The sequence below is a fragment of the Sinocyclocheilus rhinocerous genome, unplaced genomic scaffold, assembly GCF_001515625.1.
Source record: "Sinocyclocheilus rhinocerous isolate Xijiao unplaced genomic scaffold, SAMN03320098_v1.1 scaffold886, whole genome shotgun sequence".
Classification (NCBI taxonomy): domain Eukaryota; kingdom Metazoa; phylum Chordata; class Actinopteri; order Cypriniformes; family Cyprinidae; genus Sinocyclocheilus; species Sinocyclocheilus rhinocerous.
In genome coordinates, this window is record NW_015631204.1 from 115,550 (window position 1) to 125,648 (window position 10,099).

A 10,099-nucleotide genomic window follows, 5' to 3' on the forward strand; every position below is an offset into this window, starting at 1 on the left:
TAAGTTACTGTATAGTAATTATTATTGCAAATAAAAAATAAGAAATTATTTAATATAATAAATGTGTTTTTGGGTGCACATAAAATATGTTCTTTGGAATGTAATAGAAATAGCGAGACAAGAGCATGACTCTTTTTATTTAAATCAGAGAGAAAACCAGTCTAACCAAGCAAAAAAAACATTTTATGTACATCCAAATCATATATTTAAAAAATGTTAATACATACAAATTAGTGCTGTCAAACGATTAATCACATCCAAAATAAAAGTTTTTGTTTGCATAATATATGTGTGTGTACTGTGTATATTTATTATGTATATATAAATGCACACACATGCATGTATATCATTTTTGGATGCGATTAATCGCAATTAATCGTTTGACAACACTAATACAAATATATATTTTAAAAATATACTTATTAAATTCTATAATGTTTTTTATTATACATTTTATTATTATTTATTTAATTATAATTATACAATTAAATATTTACATTTTCTTCACAAAAATAATTTATTAATTTAATGTTCACAGATAATGAATTATCTGCTTTTTAATTTGCATTAAAAGCTGGATATTACTATAATAATAAAAAAACTTATTGCCGAGCCTTGCAGTGTAAACACTATACTGTCAGAAAAAACAGCTTGTACCCTTAAAAGAACAACTTTGTACCTAATTTAAGCCTAAAATATGCATATCAGTACCTATAATATGTACCCTTACTGCTATAAACCTTTTAGGGGGAAATAAGGTTAAAAAAATATCCCTTTGAAGGTGAATTGTATACATTTTGGCCCATTGTTCACCCAATGATGGCTCTGAATTCCAAACATATGATAAAGAACCCTAAAGTCCACATGTTCTCATTTTCAGACCTGCTCTCCAACCACCCCGTATCAAAGGCCAGAATATGATTTACCTTGAAAGGATCTTTGAGCATCACTCACTCGACGAGAGCGGCTCCCCGGGACCTGGTGCGCACAGAGTCGTGTTAATTTAAGTCTTGATATAATCAGATGCTACAGTGGCATCTTCAGTTGAAGTGTGAGGCGGGGCTGTGCTTGTCTTTGATAACCTGTCATTCAGTCTTTTGAATGGCTAAATGGGTTTTAATGATATGCTTTATGGAGTCCAAGCAGACATATCAAAGAATGCCTCTTTAACAAATGATTAATCACAGCACCCCAAGCCATCTACATAGAATAATTATAATTATACATAGCCTAGATATTCCCTGATTGATGAGGCCTAGCTGTCTGCATTTACAATACTCAGTTATTAATAGTGAATCACGAAGCTTAGGAAGATAGATAGAGGCAAAACATGCAGGAGAAGTGCATTAAAATGCTTCGTCTTCCTCTTCATCATCCTCTCTCCACACTTCGAGCAAAACGAATGGCCTAAACACAGTAATGGACAAAAGAGCAGTTACGCTCAATGCACTAAATAATCTCATCGACGTGTTATGCTCAATTTTAGTGAGCTGTAATCCTATCAGTGAATGAGATCTATGGCCTTGAGTATCTAAATTGCCTCGGAGACAATAGAGCAATTACTAAAGTAAAAATCCCATTCATTTTCTCCATAGAGAAATTGATTTTTACCAATAAACTATGAACCTTTCAGGGCAGGCTGAGGTTGTTAAGAGATGAAACGCTTCAAAATATATCATTTTTAGACATGTTATTGATGCCTTAAAGGGTTAGTTCACCCAAAAATGAAAATTAGCTTGTGTTTTACTTACCCTCGAAGCATCCTAGGTGTATATGACTTTCTTCTTTCAGACGAATCCAGTCGGAGTTATATTAAAAATGGTCTTTGATCTTTCAAGCTGTTTAATGGCACTCAGCGGGTGTTGCAGTTGAACAGTCCACAAGTCGTCAAATAAAGCTCGCGCATTCATAATAAAACGTGCCGCAGACGGCTCCGGGGGATGAATAAAGGCCCCCTGTAGCGAAGCCATGAGTTTTTGTAAGAAAAAGATCCATATTTCAAACGTAATAAACACTTTTCTCTCACTTCCGTTATCTATCATCCGCGGATCCGTTCCGGGCGGAAGGCGCATGACGTATGTGCAGTATGTGCAGTGCGCGCGCCTCCGAGATATGCTAGTCTCGTGAGTTTGTTTAATAGGAGCAAAGGAAGCAAAGTTTCCTTACTTTAGCAAAGGAAAACCAGTCTCCTCTTGGTTTATATCGAAATCCTCCGACATTTTTCTTTGCAAATCTTCGGTTTGTACTTCTAATTCGTGACCGGCGTTTTGTTTTGTTCTCTCCGCATTCGTCACTAATCACACAACGTCACGCATCTTACGTCATCCGCCGGAACTGCTTCAGTGTATGACAGTCAGCAGAAGTGAGAGAAAAGTGTTTATTACGTTTGAAATATGGATATTTTTTTTTACAAAAACTCATGGATTTGCTACAGGGGGCCTTTATCCATCCCCCGGAGCCGTCTGCGGCACGTTTTATTATGAATGCGCGAGCTTTATTTGACAACTTGTGGACTATTCAACTGCAACACCCGCTGAGTGCCATTAAACAGCTTGAAAGATCAAAGACTATTTTTAATATAACTCCGACTGGATTCGTCTGAAAGAAGAAAGTCATATACACCTAGGATTCTTCGAGGGTAAGTAAAACACAAGCTAATTTTAATTTTTGGGTGAACTAACCCTTTAAAGTTGCAAGGAGTTGTTATATAGTACGTTTTCACTTCAAATCAAAGTTTGCATGCAATGTAGTGATCTATCTCAGAGCATTTTGGATCAGTTTATGCTTTACACACTTTCTATGTAAAAAAAAAAATAATAATTATGATTGTTCATGAGAATCTGCAGTGGCAAGGATTGTGTCTTGTCTGCTTGTTTAATGACACTACTCGAATTGTTTTCTATTTGAATATATTTATTTCTGTGATGCAAAGCTACATTTTCAACATCATTACTTCAGTCTCAGTGGCACATGATCCTTTAGAAATCATTGTTAATTGCTTAATATTTAATGTCATTTATTAATATTTCATATTAATAGTTTTTTTTTTCTTCAAATTACATTTTTTTTTGGATTCTTTGATAAACAGAAAGTTAATGCATCTTTGTTGAATAAAAGTATTAATAAAATTTTTAATTAATAGTAGTAGATATTCTTCTTTAGGATAAGGAATGTGACCTGAACATGTTTTCCTGAGCTTCGCCCATCATCATATTGTGCATCAGCATTAATATTCTGTGTCTACCCCTTGCTATAATTTCACACCAGACTCTGGTCATGCATGGGTTCCAGACATCAAAGATTTTGGAAGGGCGGCCACAATTACATCTAGGTTTGATGTTTCTTGAAGGGATGACCTACACCCACCCAGGGGCGTAGCCATCATTTCAGAAGTGAGGGGGACAGAATTGTTATATATATATAGGCAATATATATATATATATATATATATATATATATATAAATAAAACATTACAATATAACATTTCTGTAATCTATACAACCTACCAGTCAACAGTTTTTGAACAGTAAGATTTTTTTTCCTGGTTCGACTTTCTGCGCGAGAGCGCCCTCCGGCTTTGAGTATGAATGAAACATACACTGCACGGAGTGTTTAGCGCCCCACGATGTTCATCTTGCCTTAATCTGGGTCCGAATAAAACATCAGATCATGCACAGACTATCCTGTCTCTTTGAATTTAAATCTATATTTATTCACACCGGCTCTTGAAAACCTCTATGCGAACACACTTGCCCGAAAAAGTGCGGGGGACGAATTTACATGATATTAAAAGTGGGGGGGACACGTCCCCCGCGTAATCTACACCCCTGCACCCACCCTTTGGACGTCAAAGCCACTCACTCCAGCGCGGGTGGTAAACAGCAGCCAAACTATCATCAGACACAACAGGAATACAAACACCAAATTACTCAGGTGAACACTGATTATATTGACTCCAAAAAAGCATGAAAACAAATTAAATGGAGACAAACCAATTGTCTCAACAGGCAGTGCATGCATGTTAACTTCCCATTACATTTGATGGACACAAACAACTGGTGTCCAGAAATAGAACAATCTATGGACTGGCTAGAACCCAACGGAGCTCATTAGATATTTGAAGCATGCTTTTTTCCCTTAAAGAACTGCTGCCTGGGTCAGCAAATCTGGTTCAGTGTTGTTCTGGCTGTTTCCTAATTGCCTCGTCAACACTGCGGTTAAATCCAAGAAACATAAATCGCTACACCACCCACAAATGGCAGACCACAGCAATAGAGTAGTGGGGTTTGTTTAAAGGAACTTTAAAATGAAAAATTAGCTGAAAATGTACTCACTCTCAGGCCATCCAAGATGCAGAGGAGTTTGTTTATTCATCAAAACAGATTTGGAGAAATTTAGCATTGTATCACTTGCTCACCAATGGATCCTCTGCAGTGAATGTGTGCCGTCAGAATGAGAGTCCAAACAGCTGATAAAAACATCACAATAATCCACAAGTAATCCACACCACTAAAGTCCATCAATTAATGCCTTGATGCCTTGAACAAATGTTGAAATGTTGAAAAGCTGCGTGTTTGTAAGAAACAAATCCATCATTAAGGTATTTTAACTTTAAACCATCGCCTCCGGCCAAAATATGAGTCAATATCCATTATTAACGTTTCTTCCAGTGAAAAAGTCCACCCATTGCTGTCCTCTCACATCAAAATCCACTAAGATATTTTGCAAACATTTTTTGGGTTGTTTTCACTTGTAAACAGTGCTTGAACTGTGCATATTTCTCTCCTGATTCACACAAGACAGCCTTTTCACTGAAGGAAGCAATATTATGGATTATAAATTTATATTTTAGGCAGAAGCAATGGTTTGAAGCTAAAAACACCTCAATGATGGATTACAAATGTGGATTACAAACACAGCCGTTCGCTTCACAAGTCATGAATTGATGGATTAGACTGGTATGGATAACTTGTGGATTTTTAAAATGTTTTTATCAGCTGTTTGGACTCTCATTCTGAGGCAACCCATTCACTTAAGAGGATCCACTGGTGAGCATCTTGGATGGTCTGATTTACATCAAATTTTCATTTTTGGGTGAACTATTTAATTCTAAATTTGAGATATGGTTAATTTAAATGTCTCTAAAGCGCTATATTTTACAAGCAAGACAGCTTTGTGGCCATGACACCATAGGCTACCGTAATCAGCTGCGAGGGTAAAGGAAACACAGAGACGCGAGTCCCCTCAGGACATGTGATTGAAGCACAGAAAAGGTCATGTCTACACGTTTGCCAACTTCATCGATTGAATCGCCGTCAAACAGACAGCCTTTTCTCTTTCTGCATGTTTCGTTTCAAATGTTGAAGGAGTCCTGATGACCTGCATTGATAAAATGTTAACCCTCATGTTCTGTTTGGGATTTGGGAGACCCCAAGGACCTTTACATCAAAACACATACTTAACATCGATGCTTTAGGTTGACACTTATCGGCATTTGCTAATCTTATGAGAACTGATTCTAAACCAAATTTCAACTTGCTTTCAATGCCATCCATGCAAATAGTACATTAATAGTACAATTAGTACAAGAAATCCAGAAAGTGGCTCATATACTAAAACCAAAACCGAGCAATTTGGTACAGTTGCTGGTATATGGCCAAAAAGCTTGTAATGTACATCAAAACCATACCGTTGGTGTTACCTGAGAAGTTAAAATAAATATGATAGAAAACTGCGTGCATTTAAGGATGTACATTTAATACATGGGTGGAGTAAGAACATATAAGGTGGCCGAAGTGTTTAAAACATACGTGCACAGTTCACTTGAATGATAAAGTTTATTCTCTTTAACTATGCTGTTAAGCAGTTTTGTGTTCATCTGCTTCTCCTATTTGCTCTTTTTACATTGACTATCACTCTATATAGACTAATCCAATCAGAAACAAAAATTATTTCTCAAATATTTATTATAATATCAGGGGCGATTCTAGGATTTTCATTTTAGGGGGGCTCTGTATATAGGGGTGTACTCACTTTTGTGGCCAGCGGTTTAGACATTAATGGCTGTGTGTTGAGTTATTTTGAGGGGACAGCAAATTTACACTGTTATACAAGCTGTACACTCACTACTTTACATTGTAGCAAAGTGTCATTTCTTCAGTGTTGTCACATGAAAAGATATAATAAAATATTTACAAAAATGTGAGGGGTGCACTCACTTCTGTGAGATACTAATTGAAAGTTACATTTTCAAATGAAAATATGCAACATAATCGTTTTATAAAGTATGCGTTCATATGTGCTTCATTTTCGCTGGAGGAAACAGCTGTGGTGTGATGAGGGGTGAACGCAGTGAAAACTTAGGCTACAGTAGATCGGGAACCGATTATTGCTCCCCCAAGATTTTGTAAACTGGATTTATGACAAAGAACTGCACAGATGCAGATATTATAACAATCTATCGATAAACACACACCTTGTCCTCTGTTTCTCGCTCTGCGTCGCCGCGGTCTGCGGATTGAAATAGCCCCGCTAAAAATGGCCTAGCGACGCCCATGCAATATATAGTGATACATTTAACATTCACTTCAATGGTATGAGATGACTGGATGCTTTCAACTGATTTCCTATTGAACTATCACTAACTGAACTGCAATGGTCAAACTATTTAACACACAGTGAATTCAGCTACAAACTCGATCATAATGCACAATGTTTACATCTAGCATGCATTCTGAGGCGCAGCTCATGGAGTGTTTCACTAGTTAGCGGTAAATTGGTTACCTCACCTGAATATTCGTAGAATTGTGTTATCTTTGAAATGGAAAAACTGATATTTTATTTGTAAAGATGATACCGTTTTCTTTTATACTAGTTAATGTCATAAAACTAACGAGCTAAGCCAGTAGTAGTACTTACAGTGTTGTGTAAACATGGCTGAAGACGCGAAAAGCGCAGGAACATACAAACCGAATCAATTCAGTGAGTCATTTACGCTGGAAGCACTAGACGATTGATTCAAACACTTCGATCATTCAGTTCAAGCAATTCACTTGCAAAAATCAGATCAAGAGAGCCATTCATTTTCTAATTTTGACATCGCTTGTAATGATTTTAAAAACGGAGCTTTTCGAAAGTCCGAAGCAGTTGCGTCGGAATTTTTTGTATGCCCATTGTTTCACTCCAACCGAATCGCGAATCATTTAATTCAGGTTGGGACTTCAAATCGTGTATCGCGAATCATTTGATTCAGATCGGGATTTTAAAGGGGTCCTATTATGCGTTTTCACTTTTTCAACTTTAGTCTGTAATGTTGCTGTTTGAGCATAAAAAAGATCTGCGAAGTTACAAATCTCAAAGTCCAATTCAAAAGGAGATTTTATTTAACAGAAACCACTTTTCAAAAACTACAACGAACGACTCGTTTGGACTACAGTATTGCAAATCATTTGATTTAGATCGGATTCAATCTGGGAACTTCACGGATCAAAGCATTTGATTCAGATCGGGACTTCAAATCACATATCGCAAATCATTTGATTTAGGTCAGGACTTCGGAGCGGTTTCGTGAATCTTTTGATTCAGATCGGAACTTTGCAAATTGAATGATTCGTGATCTGTGCTCCAAAGTCACGACCTGAAATGATGGTTCGCAAATCCTCATTTAGATCGGGACTTTGGAGCACGGATCGCGAATCATTTGATTTAGATCGGAACTTCGGAGCGCAAATCATTTGATACAGATTGGGGCATCGGTGCGGGTTCGCAAATCATTTGATTCAGATCGGGGCTTCGGATCGCGTATCGCGAATCATTGATTCTGAGCGGGGCTATCATTTGTTTCAGATCGGGACTTTGGAGTGCCTATCGCGAATCATTTGATTCAGATTTGGACTTCGGACTTTTATTAAATAGCACAAAACATCAAACCATTAAGACAGTACAGTTCAGGTTATAAAAAAAAAGTTATTTTTTTTGTATAACCGCAACCACAGTTTTACTACAAACACCATTAAAGTCAGCGTGAACCGGAAGTTGCTGCCGAGTTTATTTCAGTGTAGTGACGTATTACCATCTGAAACGGAATATTGAATAGAGGGCAGGGTTTTATTTTACCGCTCCTCCTCTCTGTCTCTCACTCATAGCAACCTAATGGTTGGAGGGGTGTGTTTAAGGATATTCTGCCCAAGCCGTGACGTCATCAGAGAAGGAATGCCATTCCAGAGCGGAAGCAAATGTTCAGATTTTGATTAAAGATCAATTTTTTTTCAGCGGATTAAAGGGTTAGGCCTAGTTCATCCAAAAATGAACATTCTGTCATTAATTACTCACCCTCATGTCGTTCTAAACCCGTAAAACCTTCATCTTCAGAACACAAATTAAAATATTTTTGATCAATTCTGAGAGCTCTCTGACCCTCCCATAGACAGCAATGTAATTACCACGATCAAGATCCAGAAACGTAGCAAGGAGATCGGTAAAATAATCCATGTGACATCAGGGGTTCAACCGTAATTTTACGAAGCTACGAGAATAATTTTTGTATGCAAAGGAAACAAAAATAACGACTTTATTCAACAATTCGTCTCCTCCATGTCACCCTGGTGCCATTTTGGAGAATATCCACTGAACATCTCCAAAAAAAAGGGCACTTCGGAGTGTAAGAGCAAAAAGGCCATGTGCTCTGCACAGGTTGAGCCCTACCTGTGCACGTGCCTGAGTGTGAGTAATTAATGACAGAATTTTCATTTTTGGGTGAACTATCCCTTTAACATGCACGGATTAAATGTTCACATCAAGACTAGCAATGAAACAATGGTTAATTTGTGGTTGCCATGGTTTAACTATAGATTTTTTTTTCATAAGGGATGTGTTGCCAGGTTACAACAACAAAAATGTAATAAATTTACACCTTAAAGTTCACCCAAAAATGAAAATTACCCCATGATTTACTTACCCTCAAGCCATCCTAGATGTATATAACTTTCTTCTTTCAGACGACTACAATCGGAGTTATATTAAAAAACATCCTGGCTCTTCCCAGCTTTATAATGGGAGTGGATGGTAGCCCAAAATTTGAAGTCCAAAAAATTGAACCAATTCATTATAAAAGACCTTACGATGAATATACACCTTTCACTATTTTAAGACTACAAGAACTTTGGATAGTTTCCAAAAGAGATCGGATGAACAATAAAAAAAATCTGACCAAAATCTCTGTGTGGGTAGGCCAAACAACATCTTCAGAAGAATGACAAAAACAGCAACTCTTCAATGTCTGACTTATATTATAATTACGTCTATAAGCTTTTTGTGAAATTTGGATTAATTCATTAATCAGTTGTTTGATTAATGTTTCGTATTTAAGGAGAGAACTATGGTTTCCAAAGTCGGACATCACTTATCATTTTCAAGGGTGTAGAATTTAGCAGAGACGCCGTTTGTCCCTAATATCCAGCGATTATACCCGATATATACCCGCACTATATAGTGGACAGGGAGCGGTTTCCGACACAGTTTATGTCTTGTTTGCGGTTATGACTCCAGCAATGCCAGAAATCAAACCTAAGCCCTTGCAGACTACTTACACAAAATGTTGTAACTTTATCCCAATCATATCTGGAGGAAAAACACATAGGCTACTGCAATGCAATGATGATTGAGAGATGAACAAATAAACAAATTTTTCACAAACAAATAAACAAATTTTTCACACAAAAAAAAGAAAGAAAATTGTTTTGTTTTTTTAAAAACTCACGTCAGGAACTCTTCGTTTCTGTCAAAACAACCACGGTGACACATTTACAAGGATTTCTGTATTTCTTCATCACCGTTTTGTTCTGCAAGCATTACAAACGATGTTAAAAAAGGATCAACAAAGTAAACAAATGATTAGCAACAAGCCCACAGAAAGATTGAGCTCAGCTCAACACAAACCCTGCGTCTCCTCGCGTTGTACTGTTTGTTACTCGCTGCCATCTTGCGGCGGTAAAAAGAACTGCGATCTTAAAAATGGCGGCAAAAACAACCTCATTCTCGTTACTTTAATGTAATAATGACATTTTTGTTTTGAAACGATGAATTATAAATAATAGTATT